Here is a 9,595-nt window from a genome sequence, read left to right on the forward strand (position 1 = left end):
GTCATGATATCCATCACCTGGCAACTGGGAAATGGATATATTCTGGGAGGCAGAGAGATGGTGAGAGTATACCTTGGCAATAGTAGCCTGCAAGTAATTTTCTTAACAACTTGATCATGCAGTGCAGAGCACCTGATGCAGCAGTTCATGTGAATTACAAACTCTGAAATGAAGAGCGATTCTTAAAAATTGATGCACTTTTTATTGGAATACTGTATTTACCTACATCAAATCATATAACTACTAGTGATACCTTGATGGAGAACTGCCCTGGCTTCATACAGGCTGGGCTTAAACCGCAACAAGAATGACTAATGGTTTTGTGGCTACTTCTACTACCGATAAGGAAAAAATCCCCAAATAAAACACATGCTACATGATCCAACATTATCAGCTTGTCATAAAAGACCTATTGAGAGCATGATTTAAACTTCAGTTTCTACCTCAGAGAAGACTGATTCAAATGGGAAGAAAGAAGCCAGTTATTTATTTAGATGTGGCAAATCCATTAGTCTAGCATGCCATATCCCATTGAGGTAAACCTCTACTCCATGTATACAGCCCATTTTCACTGTGACATAGCTTTCAACAGGGAAAGGATATAGTTGTTTGCTCCCGCAAACATATTTTTAAATGTAGACTAAACCAAATAACTAGTTTACATAATTTCATAAATCTTAAAAAACAAAACACCAAACCCACCACATTCAAAACTGTACTACTTGGACAGAAACTACCTGTTTGTAGCAAAAATATAGGCCATATAAACATATTTTCAAACAGGAATACCTTGACCATCCTAATAACAGCTACTTTCAGAGCACAAAAGCCACTATAAAACCAACCAAGCAGCAATATTAGTTACGGGTTTAGGAACACAGCATAGGAGTCCCAACTTTAGCATTATAAAACTTCCAGCCTGTCTTTTTTTCTACCAGTTTGGACTGGAAAGGTATAGTGTATGCTCTTAATCTCAGCTGTGCTTACTGACAAATAGTCATGTATTTAGGGGCCAATTAGTTTACCACAACCTTCTCTAATGGTCATTTCAGTGCTGTACATTTGTTATCAAGCCAGCTGTGTGTAATTTCACATTGTACAGACTACTCGATTTCACTAAAGTGGAGCTATCAGTTACTGAAAATAGAACAGGCAGACACAGAGGGAAACTACCTGCCACACTGATGCCTCTTGTGACTGATTTTGACCATACCTATTAACCTTTTGTAAACTCATCATCACATAGCTCACATTTTGCACGTATACTGAACGTCAAAATGTAAGTTTCCTGGCTTTGACAAACAACTCCAGAAGCACCCTGTCTATTTTCCTAGTTGGAGACACCACAGACATTTTTACTGCAGTGCATGTATGATCTTTAGACTATAACACAGGTTAGAAATGTTGTAATTACCAGTAATCAGTGGGATTGCCCCCAGATTCAGACTGCATCAGATTATCGCCCTGCAATTACTTAAAACCAACATAAAATAATGCTGGCATAGAAAAGAAAGGGTCATATACCCTTTATCTCCCACTGCTTATTCTAGTGGCAGTGACAGCTTAAAGTTGGAGATGACCCTGTTGATTTCAGGGGGATTGGCCTAGATGACCTTTGAAGGTCCCTTCCAACCCAAACTGTTCTATGGTTGTATAGTTCTATGATTTTGCGGACCTAAAGCCTTCACCAAATGAGTCTTAGAGCATAGAAAACTTCAGCCTCATCTTTCTATGCTACCTTTTGTCCGACTGATGAAAGCATAAAACATTATCCAGAACCTCATTATGTTAGAGACTGTACAAATACAGAAAAAAAGATTGCTTTTCAGTCAAACTGGAAAATGTTTACAGAAAAAGCTTCTGCATTTCATAATACACTTCTGCAGACATTTCTGTGAAGCATAAAAACTGTACCAGCTAAATATTTCCTTCACAGAATTTCTAATATACTTGCTGCAATTGCTATTTTCAATGTGATTGTTTTAAAATCAGTCCTTAAGGAATGATCTAGTTTCTGGAAGAAGGCTGAACCTTCTTGTGCCCAGATCATATCCTGAATTAACATGTTCAGCTGCTTAGTTTTATTTTGTCAGTTAACAGTAAATCAAATTAACCAGTTAACTTCAGAGGTATACTTAGTTATGAATGGCACACATCATGGAAGATAGCACTAATACTAAAGCAGGAAAATGAACAGCTGTATTTACAGCAACAGGAAATGATTAAGGAAACTGAACAAAGGAGTTGTGAGAGAAAATTGAAAGGACTAAAAATAAGCCTATTTTGCTGTGAAATAACTATGAGAGGAAAGGAACCATACAATTTCCCATATGGCTTTGTTTCATTCTGTCCTCAGGGGCACTCTGTCCCTATTGTAAAAACCAGTTTCATAAGAGAAACACACACAAGTAGGTAATTTGTCCCTGTTTTTTAAGACAGTCCTCCCAGCTCTCAATGTGAAGACTCCATCATCTTCTAGTTGTTAGAGAGAAAATATGACTGTCCAGAATGTAGGCCAAATAATAAGTACTGGAGTTAGACATATTTTAAACAGCTCAAAAATTGTGAGATATAGGGTCATATAATTCTTGAGGCTCCTAAGATCTATTGATGTTGTATTTTTGGGTTTTGATATATATTTTCTTGTTCCTGTACACACGCTCTGACTCTGTCAGACATTCCCACAGTTTACTGAATGCACAAGACCATAATGGTTACAAAGCACTTCAAGCAGCTATGAGTTTATTTTAAAATGCAGAAGAGATTCTGCAGGTGCCAGAATCACCTTTTAAAAGTAAATGCAGATGTTAAAGCAGATTCCCAGAACGTGGAGATGGTATTGATGTCTTTTTTCTAAGAGATTTAATATCCATGTTTCCAGAAATTTTCCTAATCCCACTGATATATCTGTGGAAGAAATCTGTGTTCTCTGCCCTAAAAGTAACTCAAAATCCACAGTCAGAAGAATAGCGTAAAGGATATCAGTGCCCCTCTACTTGAGAACAACCCGAATGCTAGTATCTGCTCCTGTTTATACACTTAGAAGGGTTTTTGGAAAAACGTGTAAACAGTCCTTGAAACAACAGCTGGAATCCAGTAACTCTCCTTCTGTAACTGTGGGTCTGGTGTACACAGAGGTGAGATTTTAAACTCACTAAAGGCTCTGGACATGTTCTCTGAAAGCCTGTTAGGAAGTTTGTTCTTTTACAACTTTGTTTTATTTCCTAGACATTCTATCTTTGAGCACTTCCCCCCCCCCCCAATCTCTTAAAATTTATTTCTGACAGAGTATCTGCCTCCTTTTTGTACACTCTCCCTCACTGCCCTGTAGGTCTGACATGAAACCCTAAATTAGATACCAACATTTTAACATTAAACTTTCAAAATTAACTCTCTAATGCAATTATGGATAAATTCAATGCCATTAGTTGTTCTATATATCCTGAGTCAAGAAGGTCATAAAACTTTAACTTACAATTATTCTCCATTTAGAATATTATCTGCATGAGTAACAACTGAGTTTCATTAGCAGTATTAGTAAATGTAGGCACTGCACAAAAAGGCTAAATGAACTTTAAAGGTCATAAAACTACTCTGGACAGCTGAAATACATTAAATCTCCAGATTACAAACTACGCAATGCACAGTGTAAGGATAAAGATAAAGATTACTGAAAGTCAATTTAAAACACACTTAGAGCATTGTGTTCCAGCATAAAAGTTAGGAAAATTTCAAAGAAATGGATTTATCAGAGCAGTTGCCCACATGACTACTTTTTAATGAACCCTTTCACATGGGACACACTTGACAGGAGAAAAGGCTAGAGCAGAATGTGTTTTAATCATTTTTACTTCCTCACATTGCTCTGTGTGCATTTCAGACTAAGTCAACATGTTTAAAATTCTCAAATTCAGCTTAAACACATCCATTTACAGTGGATACTGTAAATGATACTTGCTGCCTTAACAATCACAAGCTCTCTCCTAGTAGACTTAAATAACAAGCAGAAGATAAAGAACAGAAAAGGTTTCCGATTTTTCCCTGAGTATGCGCCTAGCAATTCCTACAGCCTGACTTTGCTGTTCATATCTATACTGACAGCTGGAGGACTTCCTGTCTTTGCATCTGGCCATAAGACGTTCAGGAAGTAAGGTTTATATCTTTACATATTTTCCATGAAGTACTTTGATGACTAATTTCTAGGGCACTGAGTCACATACCCCTTTCACATACTGCTCTCCATCCAAATTATTATTGTACTCCCTACTCCACTCTTCCCATCATTACATGTCTTTTCCTCATTTAAATTGCATTTAGATATTCTACAAATAGTTATTTAAATTTTAGCAAACTTTTTTTTTTTTAATACAAGCTAGAATCACTGTTTTTAATTACACAGCTACTAAAAATGATGTTTATGTCAATTCTTCCAAGTAAAATATGAAAACAAATCACCAATAATATTCTGGGGTTTTGGGGCAGTGGTGATGGGGTGTTTGTTTGTTAAAGTGGCACCACTGTAAGCCTCATTCACTACCCTCCTCATTGTTTATAGTTTCTTGAGAGTTTCAATATACATTGTGAGTGAAATTGGTGTATAGTAAAATCAGCTTAATTTTATTATCCTAAAATGTTCTTGTACTTCTCAAAATATTAACTGCTTCAAATGTTACTTATCAAATGCCTTAGAAGGATTTAAAATAGCATGGCAGACCACTCTGCCTGAATCAAGGCTCCATTTGAGCTACTGTAGAGGAGAAATTGCTATATAAATCAAAAGCTTTTTTCCAAACTCCAGCTATTGATCAAGTTTAACATATTTATCTTTAGGATGGCTTACTTACAAACAATTGTCTTGGAGCTCAAAATACCTTAGTCTGACATTCTGACAACAAAAGGTTAGTTTTATTAGTAACCATGAAAGTATACTAATTGTTCTACAGTTTCAAATTTACAGAGAAATGCTCCCTTTTTGCAGCATTCATTGCTGGACTATGAATCTAAACATCTAATTCCTCCATCTACCACATTCTAAAGAAAACATACCATTGTGTACACATATGTACATCATTGTGCTAGCTAAAGGAAAAAAAACTCTCACATAAAACAAAGTCTGTACAAAGTACTCACCAAACGCCTAGCAACAGTTCTTGAAGAAAGAATTCCTGAATCAATGCTGAATAAAATCCTCCCCTGCTAATTCACATTGAAAGGGTGTGATGCAAAGCTGCAAAGGAAGGATTGCAACCTGATCTTCCTAGAGCAGGCTCTTGCTGGAGGATTAATCAGCTAGCTGTTGTTCTTGCTTTTTGTGTAGCACACGGGTTCACTCTGGGTAGAAGTCAGGGATCTGCAGCAGCAGCAAGGACTCTTCCTGTTTAAAGTTTTCTTATCTGCGCTGTGGTTTAGAGCAGCTGTTTTCTAAACAGTGCTAGTTAAAATGAAAAGCACTTTTAAAGAATGAGAAACAGTCTCGTCCTTTAAAAGCATAAGATATGTTATTCATTATACCTTTCATGCTTTGATATGGCTCATGAGGATGCCATACTCATTGCCTATTTAAGAGAAATAGGTTGTGGCTTACTTTTGGGTTTGGGTTTTGTCTGTTTTTAAATAAAGCCACGCTACTCAGTCTAGATCTGGGCTTCATTCATCACAGTGTCTGGAGCTGAACTACAAAAGCTATTCTGCCTTCAGCTAGAATATACCATCTACTTATGAATCATGCTAGTATGTGCTAAAACTAAAGTTAATCATCATTGAAGTACCATGGCTGAAGACAGGGAAGAGACTCCAGCAGTAAGACTGAGAGACCTTGTAACTTGTGAATGTAGAGACACGTGACCAGAATCTTAGTCCTGGAAACTAACGATGAAAATTTCCCAGTAAATTAAAACCAACAGAGACAGAAGTAACAGCTGAAGAACAGTAACTTACACAATTAGTAGCTCTAACTTAATTGCAGTTATTTCTGATCAAAGACAAAAAGGTGTGTTAAATTACTTTCATTAGAGATCTATAATCATCTGTCCACCACCATCCTGAAATAGACTGGAAGTTTCTCACAGTCAGTTAACAGGTTAACAATCTCTGAAACAAACGGAAGTGCTCCTGGCAGCTTCTTAAATCTCCTGTCTGCTATTCTTGACTGTAAGAATGCATGTAATAATGTTCAGGGCAAAGCCAGTAGTCAGCTGAGTCTGCCCTCTGTTAACCAGGTCAGTATTCAAATGGATTAACCCTCCTGAAATGGACTAGAAGCACTCACAAAGGGGCAGTTTAAAATGCTGGAGGTGGACTTCTACCATACTTACCACTAACTCCCTGCTCAGATAAACCAAGGAGCAACCCAGCCCAGGAGAAGTCAGTTAAAATGAAATGGCTGGTCTGAAATCTGTGCGACATCAACACTCTGAAAAACGTATTTTGGGTGTCCATGTGTTACAAATTAGTATGTATCGGTGCTATCCATATGTCTCCTTGAGGGTCACAAGTAAGAGAGCCCAAAACAGATGTACTAAAATGACATGATAATTTAAAGAAATCTTAGTCTGTACATTTACAATAGAAACAAAACCAACTAGATTTGTTTTAGATACTTCTTCATTTAGATACTTCATTTTGCTTTTATTAGAATAATGTTATTAGAATTATTATGTGGATGAACAGAGATAGTTTCAAACTTAAAGTAATTTACAGATAAACTGCTTTCTTTTTAGTCATACCAGATACTGAATGGTCTGAATTTACCAGTCCATGCAAATATATTCCAAGTCTAGGGACCTGACCTGGTCAAAACTACTGTAGGGAAGATGTAGGAGAATGCAATACCTTATTTTGATTAAAAGCTAAGAAATCTTTGGTAAATAATAAAACAGGATAAGAGTAAAAAGACCTCCATGTGCAAAAGGGACACATATCCAAAAGAAAATTTCAAAGGAAACAGTATTTCATTTTAAGGTGAATATTTTTGCTTTCTATTCTGTTAATGCCTCTCCAGTTCCCACATGCAGTCATCCTAATTTAGTTTCTAGGAAGGCCTCTGCACTCCTTTGCATTATAGCTATAACACAAAAGGCTGCAGTTGAAACTGGAATCAGAGTTTTAAGATGGAAAAACCACTTATTTGAACCTTTAGTGAGATCAAAGAATTCCATTCAGCTGTGACCTGGCCTAAACAATCACATTAATCTCAGGCTTGCTTTGAAACCTGCTGATAGCTTAAGACAGTTTTCAACAGTTAAAGGTCCACAGTGAAAAAAGTCCCTACAATTTTAAAAAACATTTTTGGATCCTTATAAGAGGGGGCTTTTGTGATAAGCAAGTTGAAATTTTAGCACTAAAACTAGTAATTGATAAGCACTTCTCCAAAATCCTATGGAAGTCTAGAATCCTCTCAAAATGTAAAACTTGAAATCACAAAACTCACCAACCTAGCTTCTTAGGACATCACCAGACTACCCCTAACTGGGGTTATTTTTATTAACCTTTTTTCTGTTCTGAAGAACCCAAAAGTCCTTACTTAGGAATTTCTAACCTTTGAGTATGTGACATTATGTTCTCTCTTCATGTTTATTTATAGCATATGCTACAAGAACGAGTTGCCAATAAAAAGATGGTAATTCAGAAGATCATCATTTCACATGCCTTCTGAGGTCAAGTCTCACAGTCAAACTCTGGCTAATTATGCAATAGTAGGAACCGTACGCATTATTTAATCACTGTGAGAAAAGATTATTTCTAGTTGTCCTTGGTTCTGTCTATAGCAGTCATTTTTCTCCTTAGTAGATGATGCAGGGCTGTGTTTTCAACTTTAGTCTGAGGACAATGCTGGTAACACACCAATGTTTTAGTTGTTGCTGAGTAACGTTTACTCTGATCAAAGACTTTTCAGTCTCATGTTCTACCAGTGAGGAGTGGCACGGGAAGCTGGGAGGAAGCAGAGACAGGACACCTGACCCAAAGCTAGCCATACCACAGCATGTCATGCCCAGTATGTAATCTAGGGGGGGAATTGCCTGGAAGGCCAGATTGCTGCTCTGGTTGGGCTGGGTATTGATCTGCAGGTGGTAAGTAACTGTATTCTCTCCCCTTGTTAATTCCCTTATAATTATTATTATTGGTGGTAGCAGTAGTGATTTGTGTTATACCTTAATTACTGGACTGTTCTTATCTCAACCTGTGGGAATTACATTCTTTTGATTCTCCTCCCCAACCCTCCAGAAGTGGGGAAGAAGAAGGGGGAGTGAGTGAGGGGCTGCGTGGTTCTGAATTACCAGCTGGGCTTAAACCACGACAACAGTATATACATCAGCAGGTTATCTACCAAATTCTGCTTATTATTCACTGATTATACTGGCATGCAGCAGTGGCAGTACAAGCCTACTATTCCAGCCCCCTTTACACGCTGCTTTTTGCTGGGCTATTTTGAAAGGACTTGGGTTTGAGAGTCAAGGGAAAGTCCAGAAAGCATTTATATGATTCTTCTTCTGTAACCAGAATAGCTTTACTCAGAGATTACACCTCCAGAACATCACAGATTGGAGAGGTTCAGAAATGGCTCAACAGGAAGGTCTGAAGAACAGTACACAAGACCAGTGCTACTGAATACATTCCAGATCATTCATATAATCAAGAACTTTCATAAAGAAATTTGACATGAGCACAGTTAATATTGCACTTCTGTCAAAAAAGGAGAAAAAATTCCTTACAGCTCCATTTTTCTTGTCTTCTGGAATGTCTGTCATCTTAAAATCATGCCAAGACTGAAAGGGATGGAAGGAAAGACAGTGAACTTCAAATTCCAGCTCTCCTATACAGTGCACCTTTATTTGTAAAAAGTGGATGGCCTTTAGCAGAATATTCTATATTAACCATAGTGCTAAATGCACGGCATTTAGAAATGAAAATGATTCAGAAGTGTCCAATCTTGTTATTGTTTTACTGTACTAGAAGAGAGAGAGAGCAGCACAAATCTACATGAAAAGTTTTGTGTGTCTATATATAATACTCTGGGTTTTGATTTTTATCATTCATGAAACAGGATTTACCATGTAACACAGCTGGAAAAACACAAAAGCATTTGTTCAGACAAGCAGTTCTTCAGGTTATAACACAAATGCCTCCCTTAATGAGGGTGTGACATTGCTTGGTCAACAACATAGGCGTTTGCTATGTTTTGTTGCCCCCTACTGATGTTGCTTCGTTTTTCCACTGCTTAGTTCTGTAAGAATTTTCATAGAGGCAAGAGCTTCCTGTCTCTTGCCTTCAACAAAGTCATAACTTAATGCTTCTGCTTAGTGCTTGAATTAGATGAAAGAGCATGGATATTTCTGAATCCCCATAAGGAACCAGATAGCAAGCTTACAGGAAAAATACCCACCATCATAGTCTGCTTGCCGCAGTGAGTTTAAAGTCAGAGCTAGTATGTAGCAGACATTGTCACCATACAGGGCAAAAGCTCCCAAGGACCTTTTTCTTCACACAGACACTAATCATCTTACACAGCGCAACGCTGTTGCTCTTGCAGAATTTCCAAAAGCACTGAAAGTTGCTGTTTCCCATATACAATGGCACAACACAGTGAACATTTACA

The 9,595-nt window shown here is 37.4% G+C and overlaps 1 protein-coding gene across 1 annotated transcript in view; it reads right to left on the reverse strand.

Annotated features, from left to right (window-relative positions):
• The window catches only part of TFPI (tissue factor pathway inhibitor), a 52,419-nt gene extending 47,017 nt beyond the window's left edge, over positions 1-5,402 (reverse strand). Inside the window, exon 1 of the mRNA XM_057421922.1 lies at positions 5,131-5,402. The gene's annotated coding sequence lies outside the window, so the exon portion shown is untranslated. The remainder of the gene's footprint in view (positions 1-5,130) is intronic.
• Between the last annotated feature and the right edge of the window lie 4,193 nt (positions 5,403-9,595).

Source organism: Pezoporus wallicus, unplaced genomic scaffold (genome assembly GCF_028554395.1).
Source record: "Pezoporus wallicus isolate ANWC-B61680 ecotype Strahan unplaced genomic scaffold, APGP_CSIRO_Pwel_v1 contig_6472, whole genome shotgun sequence".
In the NCBI taxonomy this organism is placed as follows: domain Eukaryota; kingdom Metazoa; phylum Chordata; class Aves; order Psittaciformes; family Psittacidae; genus Pezoporus; species Pezoporus wallicus.